Source organism: Somniosus microcephalus, chromosome 12, assembly GCF_052327205.1.
Source record: "Somniosus microcephalus isolate GS21.2 chromosome 12, FLI_Smic_1.0, whole genome shotgun sequence".
Taxonomy (NCBI): Eukaryota; Metazoa; Chordata; class Chondrichthyes; order Squaliformes; family Somniosidae; genus Somniosus; species Somniosus microcephalus.
Genome location: NC_140998.1, coordinates 4,920,068 through 4,933,407, shown reverse-complemented (window position 1 = coordinate 4,933,407; position 13,340 = coordinate 4,920,068). Strand labels below are relative to the sequence as shown.

At 58.4% G+C, this 13,340-nt stretch overlaps 1 long non-coding RNA gene across 1 annotated transcript; it reads right to left on the bottom strand.

Annotated features, from left to right (window-relative positions):
* Positions 1 to 814: 814 nt before the first annotated feature.
* On the bottom strand, positions 815 to 2,776 carry LOC147108990 (uncharacterized). The gene is made up of 2 exons (XR_015080409.1): positions 2,696 to 2,776; positions 815 to 1,054 (listed from the first exon to the last, which is right to left on the bottom strand). It is a non-coding gene; the product is annotated as an uncharacterized LOC147108990 (long non-coding RNA).
* Between the last annotated feature and the right edge of the window lie 10,564 nt (positions 2,777 to 13,340).

Here is a 13,340-nt window from a genome sequence, read left to right as displayed (position 1 = left end):
GTGTGACTGTGTGTGTGAGAGAGCGTGCGAGAGTGAGTGTGACTGTGTGAGTGTGTGTGTGTGTGTGAGTGAGTGTGACTGTGTGTGAGAGAGAGCGTGCGAGAGTGAGTGTGACTGTGTGTGTGAGAGCGTGCGAGAGTGAGTGTGACTGTGTGTGTGAGAGAGCGTGCGAGAGTGAGTGTGACTGTGTGTGAGAGAGCGTGCGAGAGTGAGTGTGACTGTGTGTGTGAGAGAGCGTGCGAGAGTGAGTGTGACTGTGTGAGTGAGAGAGCGTGCGAGAGTGAGTGTGACTGTGTGTGTGAGAGCGTGCGAGAGTGAGTGTGACTGTGTGAGTGAGAGAGCGTGCGAGAGTGAGTGTGACTGTGTGTGTGAGAGAGTGTGCGAGAGTGAGTGTGACTGTGTGTGAGAGAGTGTGCGAGTGAGTGTGACTGTGTGTGTGAGAGAGCGTGTGAGAGTGAGTGTGACTGTGTGTGAGAGTGTGCGAGAGTGAGTGTGACTGTGTGTGTGGGAGAGCGTGTGAGAGTGAGTGTGACTGTGTGTGAGAGAGTGTGCGAGAGAGTGAGTGTGACTGTGTGTGTGTGTGAGAGAGTGTGCGAGAGTGAGTGTGACTGTGTGTGTGTGAGAGAGAGCGTGCGAGAGTGAGTGTGACTGTGTGTGTGTGAGCGCGTGGGGCTGGTGTTATGAGACTGGGCCTGTGTCTGTTGTGACCCCAGACTGTACGTCAGTTGTTGAATGCAGCGGCCCCGCACAGACTCTCAGCTCGCTCCGTCACTCATCGCCACCCAAATAATAAAATAAAGCACGACATGGAAAGTTAAAGTTATAAACACACGTTCTATTTTAGAAGCTCCAGTACTTCAACATTAACATTCGAACATCAAAAAAACAGAAACAATGGGATGAAAAACGATCGGTGAGATTGCCGTTTCCATCAGGCCTGTGCAGACAGCAGTTTGGGTTCTTCCTCATCCTGACCAGCACCGTCCTCGGACTCAGTCAGCAGCTCTGAGGACACCTCAGTGAACAGAGGGTCCCAACCCCAGCACTCGTCCTCCTGCACAAAGACAGAACAGGACAGAGCGAGCACCACGATTCCAGGAACAATCAGCTTCCGGTTCGGAAGCGAATTCTGTGCTGATCAAACCAATTAACCAATGCTCCCAGTGACCCCCAACAGGTACAGCACGGGTTAGATACAGAGTAAAGCTCCCTCTACACTGTCCCATCAAACACTCCCAGGGCAGGTACAGCACGGGTTAGATACAGAGTAAAACTCCCTCCACACTGTCCCATCAAACACTCCCAGGGCAGGTACAGCACGGGTTAGATACAGAGTAAAGCTCCCTCTACACTGTCCCATCAAACACCCCCAGGGCAGGAACAGCACGGGTTAGATACAGAGTAAAGCTCCCTCTACACTGTCCCATCAAACACCCCCAGGGCAGGAACAGCACGGGTTAGATACAGAGTAAAGCTCTCTCTACACTGTCCCATCAAACACTCCCAGGGCAGGTACAGCACGGGTTAGATACAGAGTAAAGCTCCTTCTACACTGTCCCATCAAACACTCCCAGGGCAGGTACAGCACGGGTTAGATACAGAGTAAAGCTCCCTCTACACTGTCCCATCAAACACTCCCAGGGCAGGTACAGCACGGGTTAGATACAGAGTAAAGCTCCCTCTACACTGTCCCATCAAACACCCCCAGGGCAGGAACAGCACGGGTTAGATACAGAGTAAAGCTCCCTCTACACTGTCCCATCAAACACCCCCAGGGCAGGAACAGCACGGGTTAGATACAGAGTAAAGCTCTCTCTACACTGTCCCATCAAACACTCCCAGGGCAGGTACAGCACGGGTTAGATACAGAGTAAAGCTCCTTCTACACTGTCCCATCAAACGCTCCCAGGGCAGGTACAGCACGGGTTAGATACAGAGTAAAGCTCCCTCTACACTGTCCCATCAAACACTCCCAGGGCAGGTACAGCACGGGTTAGATACAGAGTAAAGCTCCCTCTACACTGTCCCATCAAACACCCCCAGGGCAGGAACAGCACGGGTTAGATACAGAGTAAAGCTCCTTCTACACTGTCCCATCAAACACTCCCAGGGCAGGTACAGCACGGGTTAGATACAGAGTAAAGCACCCTCTACACTGTCCCATCAAACACTCCCAGGGCAGGTACAGCACAGGTTAGATACAGAGTAAAGCTCCCTCTACACTGTCCCATCAAACACTCCCAGGGCAGGTACAGCACGGGTTAGATACAGAGTAAAGCTCCCTCTACACTGTCCCATCAAACACTCCCAGGGCAGGTACAGCACGGGTTAGATACAGAGTAAAGCTCCCTCTACACTGTCCCATCAAACACTCCCAGGGCAGGTACAGCATGGGTTAGATACAGAGTGAAGCTCCCTCGACACTGTCCCATCAAACACTCCCAGGGCAGGTACAGCATGGGTTAGATACAGAGTAAAGCTCCCTCTACACTGTCCCATCAAACACTCCCAGGGCAGGTACAGCACGGGTTAGATACAGAGTAAAGCTCCCTCTACACTGCCCCATCAAACACTCCTGCCCATACCCGTCCTGACCTTGCACCTGTAAAGCTCTCTCGGCTGCTGACAGTCCAACTGTGTATTTGCAGCATTTTTAGTGCTGATGTTTAGCGTCTGCGGGACTGCGACTTCTCACCTCTCTGACCTCCTGCTCCGCTGATAACACGCGGCTCAGCAGCTTCAGGTCAATATCCCCGTCCTGTGAGAAACACAAATACGATCAGGTAAGTTCCTCAAGCACAGCAGAAGTGAATCAGTGCATTCTTGCATTTATATAGCACCTTTAATGTAGTAAAACATCCCAAGGCGCTTCACAGGAGCGATTATCAAACAAAGTTCAACACCGAGTCACATAAGGAGCTATTAGGACAGGTGAACAAAAACTGGGTCAAAGAGGTGGGGTTTAAGAAGCGTCATCAAGGAGAGAGAGGTAGCGAGGCGGGGAGGTCTAGGAAAAGAATTCCAGAGCTTGGGGCCCAGGCAGCTGAAAGCACGGCCGCCAATGGTGGAGCGATTATAATCGGGGATGCGCAAGAGGCCAGAATTAGAGGAGCGCAGAGATTGTGCAGGGCTGCAGGAGGTTACACAGATAGGGAGGGGTGAGGCCATGGAGGGATTGAAAACAAGGATAAAAGTTTTTAAATTGAGGCACTGCCGGACCGGGAGCCAATGTAGGTCAGTGAGCACAGGGGGTGGTGGGTGAACGGGACTGGGTGTGAGTTAGGACACGGGGCAGTGAGCACAGGGGGTGGTGGGTGAACGGGACTGGGTGTGAGTTAGGACACGGGGCAGTGAGCACAGGGGGTGATGGGTGAACAGGACTTGGTGCGAGTTAGGACACGGGGCAGGGAGCACAGGGGTGGTGGGTGAACGGGACTCGTTGTGAGTTAGGACACGGGGCAGTGAGCACAGGGGGCGATGGGTGAACGGGACTGGGTGTGAGTTAGGACACGGGGCAGTGAGCACAGCGGGTGATGGGTGAACGGGACTGGGTGTGAGTTAGGACACGGGGCAGTGAGCACAGGGGGTGATGGGTGAACGGGACTGGGTGTGAGTTAGGACACGGGGCAGTGAGCACAGGGGGTGATGGGTGAACGGGACTCGGTGCGAGTAAGGACACGGGGCAGTGAGCACAGGGGGTGATGGGTGAACGGGACTGGGTGTGAGTTAGGACACGGGGTAGTGAGCACAGGGGGTGATGGGTGAACGGGACTGGGTGTGAGTTAGGACACGGGGCAGTGAGCACAGGGGGTGATGGGTGAACGGGACTGGGTGTGAGTTAGGACACGGGGTAGTGAGCACAGGGGGTGATGGGTGAACGGGACTGGGTGTGAGTTAGGACACGGGGCAGTGAGCACAGGGGGTGATGGGTGAACGGGACTGGGTGTGAGTTAGGACACGGGGCAGTGAGCACAGGGGGTGATGGGTGAACGGGACTGGGTGTGAGTTAGGACACGGGGCAGGGAGCACAGGGGGTGATGGGTGAATGGGACTCGGTGCGAGTTAGGACACGGGGCAGTGAGCGGGACTGGGTGTGAGTTAGGAGACAGGGCAGTGAGCACAGGGGTGATGTGTGAACGGGACTGGGTGTGAGTTAGGACACGGGGCAGTGAGCGGGACTGGGTGTGAGTTAGCACACGGGGCAGTGAGCACAGGGGGTGATGGGTGAACGGGACTGGGTGTGAGTTAGGACACGGGGCAGGGAGCACAGGGGGTGATGGGTGAATGGGACTCGGTGCGAGTTAGGACACGGGGCAGTGAGCGGGACTGGGTGTGAGTTAGGAGACAGGGCAGTGAGCACAGGGGTGATGTGTGAACGGGACTGGGTGTGAGTTAGGACACGGGGCAGTGAGCGGGACTGGGTGTGAGTTAGCACACGGGGCAGTGAGCACAGGGGGTGATGGGTGAACGGGACTGGGTGTGAGTTAGGACACGGGGCAGGGAGCACAGGGGGTGATGGGTGAATGGGACTCGGTGCGAGTTAGGACACGGGGCAGTGAGCGGGACTGGGTGTGAGTTAGGACACTGGGCAGTGAGTCATAGAGTCAGAGAGTTTTACAGCACAGAATGAGGCCCTTCGGCCCATCGTGTCCGTGCCGCCCATCCACCCCTGTCCTGTCTAATCCCATTTTCCAGCACTTGGTCCATAGCCTTGTATGCAATGGCATTTCAAGTGCTCATCCAAATGCTTCTTGAATGTTGTGAGGGTTCCTGCGTCTACCACGCTTTCAGGCAGTGAGTTCCAGATACCAACCACCCTCTGGGTGAAAAAGTTCCTCCTCAAATCCCCTCTAAATCTCCTGCCCCTTACCCTGAATCTATGCCCCCTTGTTATTGACCCCCCTACTAAGGGGAAAAGTTCCTCTTTATCTACCCTATCTATGCCCCTCATCATTTTGTACACCTCAATCAGGTCCCCCCTCAGCCTTCTTTGCTCCAAGGAAAACAACCCCAGCCTGTTTAGTCTTTCTTCATAGCTGAGGCGCTCCATCCCAGGTAACATCCTGGTGAATCTTCTCTGCACCCTCTCCAAAGCAATCACATCCTTCCTATAGTGAGGCGACCAGAACTGCACACAGTACTCCAGCTGTGGCCTCACCAGCGTTTTGTACAGCTCCATCATAACCTCCCTGCTCTTATATTCTATGCCTCGGCTAATGAAGGCAAGTATCCCATATGCCTTTTTAACCACCTTATCTACCTGTTCCGCTGCCTTCAGAGATCTATGTACATGTACACCAAGGTCCCTCTGACCCTCTGTACTTCCGAGGGTCCTACCACTCATTGTGTATTCCCTTGCCTTATTTGTCCGTCCAAAATGCATCACCTCGCACTTTTCAGGGTTAAATTCCATTTGCCACTTTTCCGCCCATCTGACCAACCCGTTTATATCGTCCTGTAGCCGGAGGCTTTCCTCCTCGCAATTTACCACCCCACCAATTTTCGTGTCATCTGCGAACTTACTGATCATACCTTTTACATTCTCATCCAAATCATTAATGTAGATCACAAACAGCAAGGGACCCAGCACCGATCCCTGAGGTACCCCACTGGACACAGGCTTCCAGTCACAAAAGCATCCTTCGACCATCACCCTCTGCCTCCTGCCACTCAGCCAGTTTAGGATCCAACGCGCCAAGGCACCCTGGATCCCATGGGCTCTTACCTTCTTGACCAGTCTCCTATGCGGGACTTTGTCAAAAGCTTTACTGAAGTCCATGTAAACCACATCCACAGCATTTCCCTCATCCACCCCTCTAGTCACCCCCTCGAAAAATTCAATCAGATTTGTCAGACATGATTTACCCTTGACAAAGCCATGCTGACTATCCCCGATTAATCCTTGCCTCTCCAAGTGGAGACTAATTTTGTCCCTCAGAAGTTTTTCCAATAACTTCCCTACCACAGATGTTAGGCTCACTGGCCTGTAATTCCCTGGTTTATCCCTGCTACCTTCTTGTATAGTGGTACTACATTAGCTGTTCTTGGTGCGAGTTAGGACACGGGGCAATGAGCACAGGTGTGGTGGGTGAAAGGGACTGGGTGTGAGTTTGGACACGGGGCAGTGAGCACAGGGGGTGATGGGTGAACGGGACTGGGTGTGAGTTAGGACACGGGGCAGTGAGCACAGGGGGTGATGGGTGAACGGGACTGGGTGTGAGTTAGGACACGGGGCAGTGAGCACAGGGGGTGATGGGTGAACAGGACTGGGTGTGAGTTAGGACACGGGGCAGTGAGCACAGGGGGTGATGGGTGAACGGGACTGGGTGTGAGTTAGGACACTGGGCAGTGAGCACAGGGGGTGATGGGTGAATGGGACTGGGTGCGAGTTAGGACACGGGGCAGTGAGCACAGGGGGTGATGGGTGAACGGGACTGGGTGTGAGTTAGGACACGGGGCAGTGAGCACAGGGGCTGATGGGTGAACGGGACTGGGTGTGACTTAGGACACGGGGCAGTGAGCACAGGGGGTGAGGGGGGAACAGGACTGGGTGTGAGTTAGGACACGGGGCAGTGAGCACAGGGGGTGATGGGTGAACGGGACTGGGTGTGAGTTAGGACACGGGGCAGTGAGCACAGGGGGTGATGGGTGAACGGGACTGGGTGTGAGTTAGGACACGGGGCAGTGAGCACAGGGGGTGATGGGTGAACGGGACTGGGTGTGAGTTAGGACACGGGGCAGTGAGCACAGGGGTGGTGGGTGAATGGGACTGGGTGTGAGTTAGGACACGGGGTAGTGAGCACAGGGGGTGATGGGTGAATGGGACTGGGTTTGAGTTAGGACACGGGGCAGTGAGCACAGGGGGTGATGGGTGAACGGGACTGGGTGCGAGTTAGGACACGGGGCAGTGAGCACAGGGGGTGATGGGTGAACGGGACTGGGTGTGAGTTAGGACACGGAGCAGTGAGCACAGGGGTGGTGGGTGAATGGGACTGGGTGTGAGTTAGGACACGGGGCAGTGAGCACAGGGGGTGATGGGTGAACGGGACTGGGTGTGAGTTAGGACACGGGGCAGTGAGCACGGGGTGATGGGTGAACGGGACTGGGTGTGAGTTAGGACACGGGGCAGTGAGCACAGGGGGTGATGGGTGAACGGGACTGGGTGTGAATAAGGACACGGGGCAGTGAGCAAAGGGGGTGGTGGGTGAATGGGACTGGGTGTGAGTTAGGACACGGGGCAGTGAGCACAGGGGGTGATGGGTGAACGGGACTGGGTGGGAGTTAGGACACGGGGCAGTGAGCACAGGGGGTGATGGGTGAACGGGACTGGGTGCGAGTTAGGACACGGGGCAGTGAGCACAGGGGGTGATGGGTGAACGGGACTGGGTGTGAGTTAGGACACAGGGCAGTGAGCACAGGGGGTGATGGGTGAACGAGACTGGGTGTGAGTTAGGACACGGGGCAGTGAGCACAGGGGGTGATGGGTGAACGGGACTGGGTGTGAGTTAGGACACGGGGCACTGAGCACAGGGGGTGATGGGTAAACGGGACTGGGTGTGAGTTAGGACACGGGGCAGTGAGCACAGGGGGTGATGGGTGAACGGAACTGGGTGTGAGTTAGGACACGGGGCAGTGAGCACAGGGGGTGATGGGTGAACGGGACTGAGTGTGAGTTAGGACACGGGGCAGTGAGCACAGCGGGTGATGGGCGAACGGGACTGGGTGTGAGTTCGGACACGGGGCAGTGAGCACAGGGGGTGATGGGTGAACGGGACTGGGTGTGAGTTAGGATACGGGGCAGTGAGCACAGGGGGTGATGAGTGAACGGGACTGGGTGTGAGTTAGGACACGGGGCAGTGAGCACAGGGGGTGATGGGTGAATGGGACTGGGTGTGAGTTAGGACACGGGGCAGTGAGCACAGGGGGTGATGGGTGAACGGGACTTGGTGTGAGTTAGGACACGGGGCAGTGAGCACAGGGGATGATGGGTGAACGGGACTGGGTGTCAGTTAGGACACGGGGCAGTGAGCACGGGGTGATGGGTGAACTGGACTGGGTGTGAGTTAGGACACGGGGCAGTGAGCACAGGGGGTGATGGGTGAACGGGACTGGGTGTGAGTTAGGACACGGGGCAGTGAGCACAGGGGGTGATGGGTGAACGGGACTGGGTGCGAGTTAGGACACGGGGCAGTGAGCACAGGGGGTGATGGGTGAACGGGACTGGGTGTGAGTTAGGACACGGGGCAGTGAGCACAGGGGGCGATGGGTGAACGGGACTGGGTGTCAGTTAGGGCACGGGGTGATGGGTGAACTGGACTGGGTGTGAGTTAGGACACGGGGCAGTGAGCACAGGGGGTGATGGGTGAACAGGACTGGGTGTGAGTTAGGACACGGGGCAGTGAGCACAGGGGGTGATGGGTGAACGGGACTGGGTGTGAGTTAGGACACGGAGCAGTGAGCACAGGGGGTGATGGGTGAACGGGACTTGGTGTGATTTAGGACACGGGGCAGTGAGCACAGGGGGCGATGGGTGAACGGGACTGGGTGCGAGTTAGGACACGGGGCAGTGAGCACAGGGGGCGATGGGTGAACGGGACTGGGTGTCAGTTAGGACACGGGGCAGTGAGCACGGGGTGATGGGTGAACTGGACTGGGTGTGAGTTAGGACACGGGGCAGTGAGCACAGGGGGTGATGGGTGAACAGGACTGGGTGTGAGTTAGGACACGGGGCAGTGAGCACAGGGGGTGATGGGTGAACGGGACTGGGTGTGAGTTAGGACACGGAGCAGTGAGCACAGGGGGTGATGGGTGAACGGGACTGGGTGCGAGTTAGGACACGGGGCAGTGAGCACAGGGGCTGATGGGTGAACGGGACTGGGTGCGAGTTAGGACACGGGGCAGTGAGCACAGGGGCTGATGGGTGAACGGGACCGGGTGTGAGTTAGGACACGGGGCAGTGAGCACAGGGGGTGATGGGTGAACGGGACTGGGTGCGAGTTAGGACACGGGGCAGTGAGCACAGGGGGCGATGGGTGAACGGGACTGGGTGTGAGTTAGGACACGGGGCAGTGAGCACAGGGGCTGATGGGTGAACGGGACCGGGTGTGAGTTAGGACACGGGGCAGTGAGCACAGGGGGTGATGGGTGAACGGGACTGGGTGTGAGTTAGGACACGGGGCAGTGAGCACAGGGGGTGATGGGTGAACGGGACTGGGTGTGAGTTAGGACACGGGGCAGTGAGCACAGGGGGTGAGGGGTGAACGGGAGTTGGTGTGAGTTAGGACACGGGGCAGTGAGCACGGGGTGATGGGTGAACGGGACTGGGTGTGAGTTAGGACACGGGGCAGTGAGCACAGGGGGTGATGGGTGAACGGGACTGGGTGCGAGTTAGGACACGGGGCAGTGAGCACAGGGGGTGATGGGTGAACGGGACTGGGTGCGAGTTAGGACACGGGGCAGTGAGCACAGGAGGCGATGGGTGAACGGGACTGGGTGCGAGTTAGGACACGGGGCAGTGAGCACAGGGGGTGATAAGTGAACGGGACTGGGTGCGAGTTAGGACACGGGGCAGTGAGCACAGGGGGTGATGTGTGAACGGGACTGGGTGTGAGTTAGGACACGGGGCAGTGAGCACAGGGGGTGATGGGTGAACGGGACTGGGTGTGAGTTAGGACACGGGGCAGGGAGCACAGGGGGTGATGGGTGAACGGGACTGGGTGTGAGTTAGGACACGGGGCAGTGAGCACAGGGGGCGATGGGTGAACGGGACTGGGTGTGAGTTAGGACACGGGGCAATGAGCACAGGGGGTGATGGGTGAACGGGACTGGGTGTGAGTTAGGACACGGGGCAGTGAGCACAGGGGGTGATGGGTGAACGGGACTGGGTGTGAGTTAGGACATGGGGCAGTGAGCACAGGGGGTGATGGGTGAACGGGACTGGGTGTGAGTTAGGACACGGGGCAGTGAGCACAGGGGTGGTGGGTGAACAGGACTGGGTGCGAGTTACGACACGGGGCAGTGAGCACAGGGGGTGATGGGTGAACGTGACTGGGTGTGAGTTAGGACACGGGGCAGTGAGCACAGGGGTGGTGGGTGAACAGGACTGGGTGCGAGTTACGACACGGGGCACTGAGCACAGGGGGTGATGGGTGAACGTGACTGGGTGTGAGTTAGGACACGGGGCAGGGAGCACAGGGGGTGATGGGTGAATGGGACTCGGTGCGAATTAGGACACGGGGCAGTGAGCGGGACTGGGTGTGAGTTAGGACACGGGGCAGTGAGCACAGAGGGTGATGGGTGAACAGGACTGGGTGCGAGTTAGGACACGGGGCAGTGAGCACAGGGGGTGATGGGTGAACGAGACTGGGTGTGAGTTAGGACACGGGGCAGTGAGCACAGGGGGTGATGGGTGAACGGGGCTGGGTGTGAGTTAGGACACGGGGCAGTTAGCACAGGGGGCGATGGGTGAACGGGACTGGGTGCGAGTTAGGACACGGGGCAGTGAGCACAGGGGGTGATGGGTGAACGGGACTGGGTGTGAGTTAGGATACGGGGCACTGAGCACAGGGGGTGATGGGTGAACGGGACTGGGTGTGAGTTAGGACACGGGGCAGTGAGCACAGGGGGTGATGGGTGAACGGGACTGGGTGCGAGTTAGGACACGGGGCAGTGAGCACAGGGGGTGATGGGTGAACGGGACTCGGTGCGAATTAGGACACGGGGTAGTGAGCACAGCGGGTGATGGGTGAACGGGACTGGGTGTGAGTTAGGACACGGGGCAGTGAGCACAGGGGGTGGTGGGTGAACGAGACTGGGTGTGAGTTAGGACACGGGGCAGTGAGCACAGGGGGTGATGGGTGAACGGGACTTGGTGCGAGTTGGGACACGGGGCAGTGAGCACAGGGGGTGATGGGTGAACGGGACTGGGTGCGAGTTAGGACACGGGGCAGTGAGCACAGTGGGTGATGGGTGAACGGGAATGGGTGTGAGTTAGGACACGGGGCAGTGAGCACAGGGGGTGATGGGTGAACGGGACTGGGTGTGAGTTAGGACACGGGGCAGTGAGCACAGGGGGTGATGGGTGAGCGGGACTGGGTGTGAGTTAGGACACGGGGCAGTGAGCACAGGGGATGATGGGTGAACGGGACTGGGTGTGAGTTAGGACACGGGGCAGTGAGCACAGCGGGTGATGGGTGAACGGGACTTGGTGTGAGTTAGGACACGGGGCAGTGAGCACAGGGGGTGATGGGTGAACGGGACTGGGTGCGAGTTAGGACAGGGGGCAGTGAGCACAGGGGGTGATGGGTGAACGGGACTGGGTGTGAGTTAGGACACGGGGCAGTGAGCACAGGGGGTGATGGGTGAACGGGACTGGGTGTGAGTTAGGACACGGGGCAGGGAGCACAGGGGGTGATGGGTGAACGGGACTGGGTGTGAGTTAGGACACGGGGCAGTGAGCACAGGGGGCGATGGGTGAACGGGACTGGGTGTGAGTTAGGACACGGGGCAGTGAGCACAGGGGGTGATGGGTGAACGGGACTGGGTGTGAGTTAGGACACGGGGCAGTGAGCACAGGGGGTGATGGGTGAACGGGACTGGGTGTGAGTTAGGACATGGGGCAGTGAGCACAGGGGGTGATGGGTGAACGGGACTGGGTGTGTGTTAGGACACGGGGCAGTGAGCACAGGGGTGGTGGGTGAACAGGACTGGGTGCGAGTTACGACACGGGGCAGTGAGCACAGCGGGTGATGGGTGAACGGGACTGGGTGTGAGTTAGGACACGGGGCAGTGAGCACAGGGGGTGATGGGTGAACGGGACTGGGTGTGAGTTAGGACACGGGGCAGTGAGCACAGGGGGTGATGGGTGAACAGGACTGGGTGTGAGTTAGGACACGGGGCAGTGAGCACAGGGGGTGATGGGTGAACAGGACTGGGTGTGAGTTAGGACACGGGGCAGTGAGCACAGGGGGTGATGGGTGAACGGGACTGGGTGTGAGTTGCGACACGGGGCACCGAGCACAGGGGGTGATGGGCGAACGGGACTGGGTGTCAGTTAGGACACGGGGCAGTGAGCACGGGGTGATGGGTGAACTGGACTGGGTGTGAGTTAGGACACGGGGCAGTGAGCACAGGGGGTGATGGGTGAACGGGACTGGGTGTGAGTTAGGACACGGGGCAGTGAGCACAGGGGGTGATGGGTGAACGGGACTGGGCGTGAGTTAGGACACGGGGACAGTGAGCACAGGGGGTGATGGGTGAACGGGACTGGGTGTGAGTTAGGACACGGGGCAGTGAGCACAGGGGGCGATGGGGTGAACGGGACTGGGTGTCAGTTAGGGCACGGGGTGATGGGGTGAACTGGACTGGGTGTGAGTTAGGACACGGGGCAGTGAGCACAGGGGGTGATGGGTGAACAGGACTGGGTGTGAGTTAGGACACGGGGCAGTGAGCACAGGGGGTGATGGGTGAACGGGACTGGGTGTGAGTTAGGACACGGAGCAGTGAGCACAGGGGGTGATGGGTGAACGGGACTTGGTGTGATTTAGGACACGGGGCAGTGAGCACAGGGGGCGATGGGTGAACGGGACTGGGTGCGAGTTAGGACACGGGGCAGTGAGCACAGGGGGCGATGGGTGAACGGGACTGGGTGTCAGTTAGGACACGGGGCAGTGAGCACGGGGTGATGGGTGAACTGGACTGGGTGTGAGTTAGGACACGGGGCAGTGAGCACAGGGGGTGATGGGTGAACAGGACTGGGTGTGAGTTAGGACACGGGGCAGTGAGCACAGGGGGTGATGGGTGAACGGGACTGGGTGTGAGTTAGGACACGGAGCAGTGAGCACAGGGGGTGATGGGTGAACGGGACTGGGTGCGAGTTAGGACACGGGGCAGTGAGCACAGGGGCTGATGGGTGAACGGGACTGGGTGCGAGTTAGGACACGGGGCAGTGAGCACAGGGGCTGATGGGTGAACGGGACCGGGTGTGAGTTAGGACACGGGGCAGTGAGCACAGGGGGTGATGGGTGAACGGGACTGGGTGCGAGTTAGGACACGGGGCAGTGAGCACAGGGGGCGATGGGTGAACGGGACTGGGTGTGAGTTAGGACACGGGGCAGTGAGCACAGGGGCTGATGGGTGAACGGGACCGGGTGTGAGTTAGGACACGGGGCAGTGAGCACAGGGGGTGATGGGTGAACGGGACTGGGTGTGAGTTAGGACACGGGGCAGTGAGCACAGGGGGTGATGGGTGAACGGGACTGGGTGTGAGTTAGGACACGGGGCAGTGAGCACAGGGGGTGAGGGGTGAACGGGAGTTGGTGTGAGTTAGGACACGGGGCAGT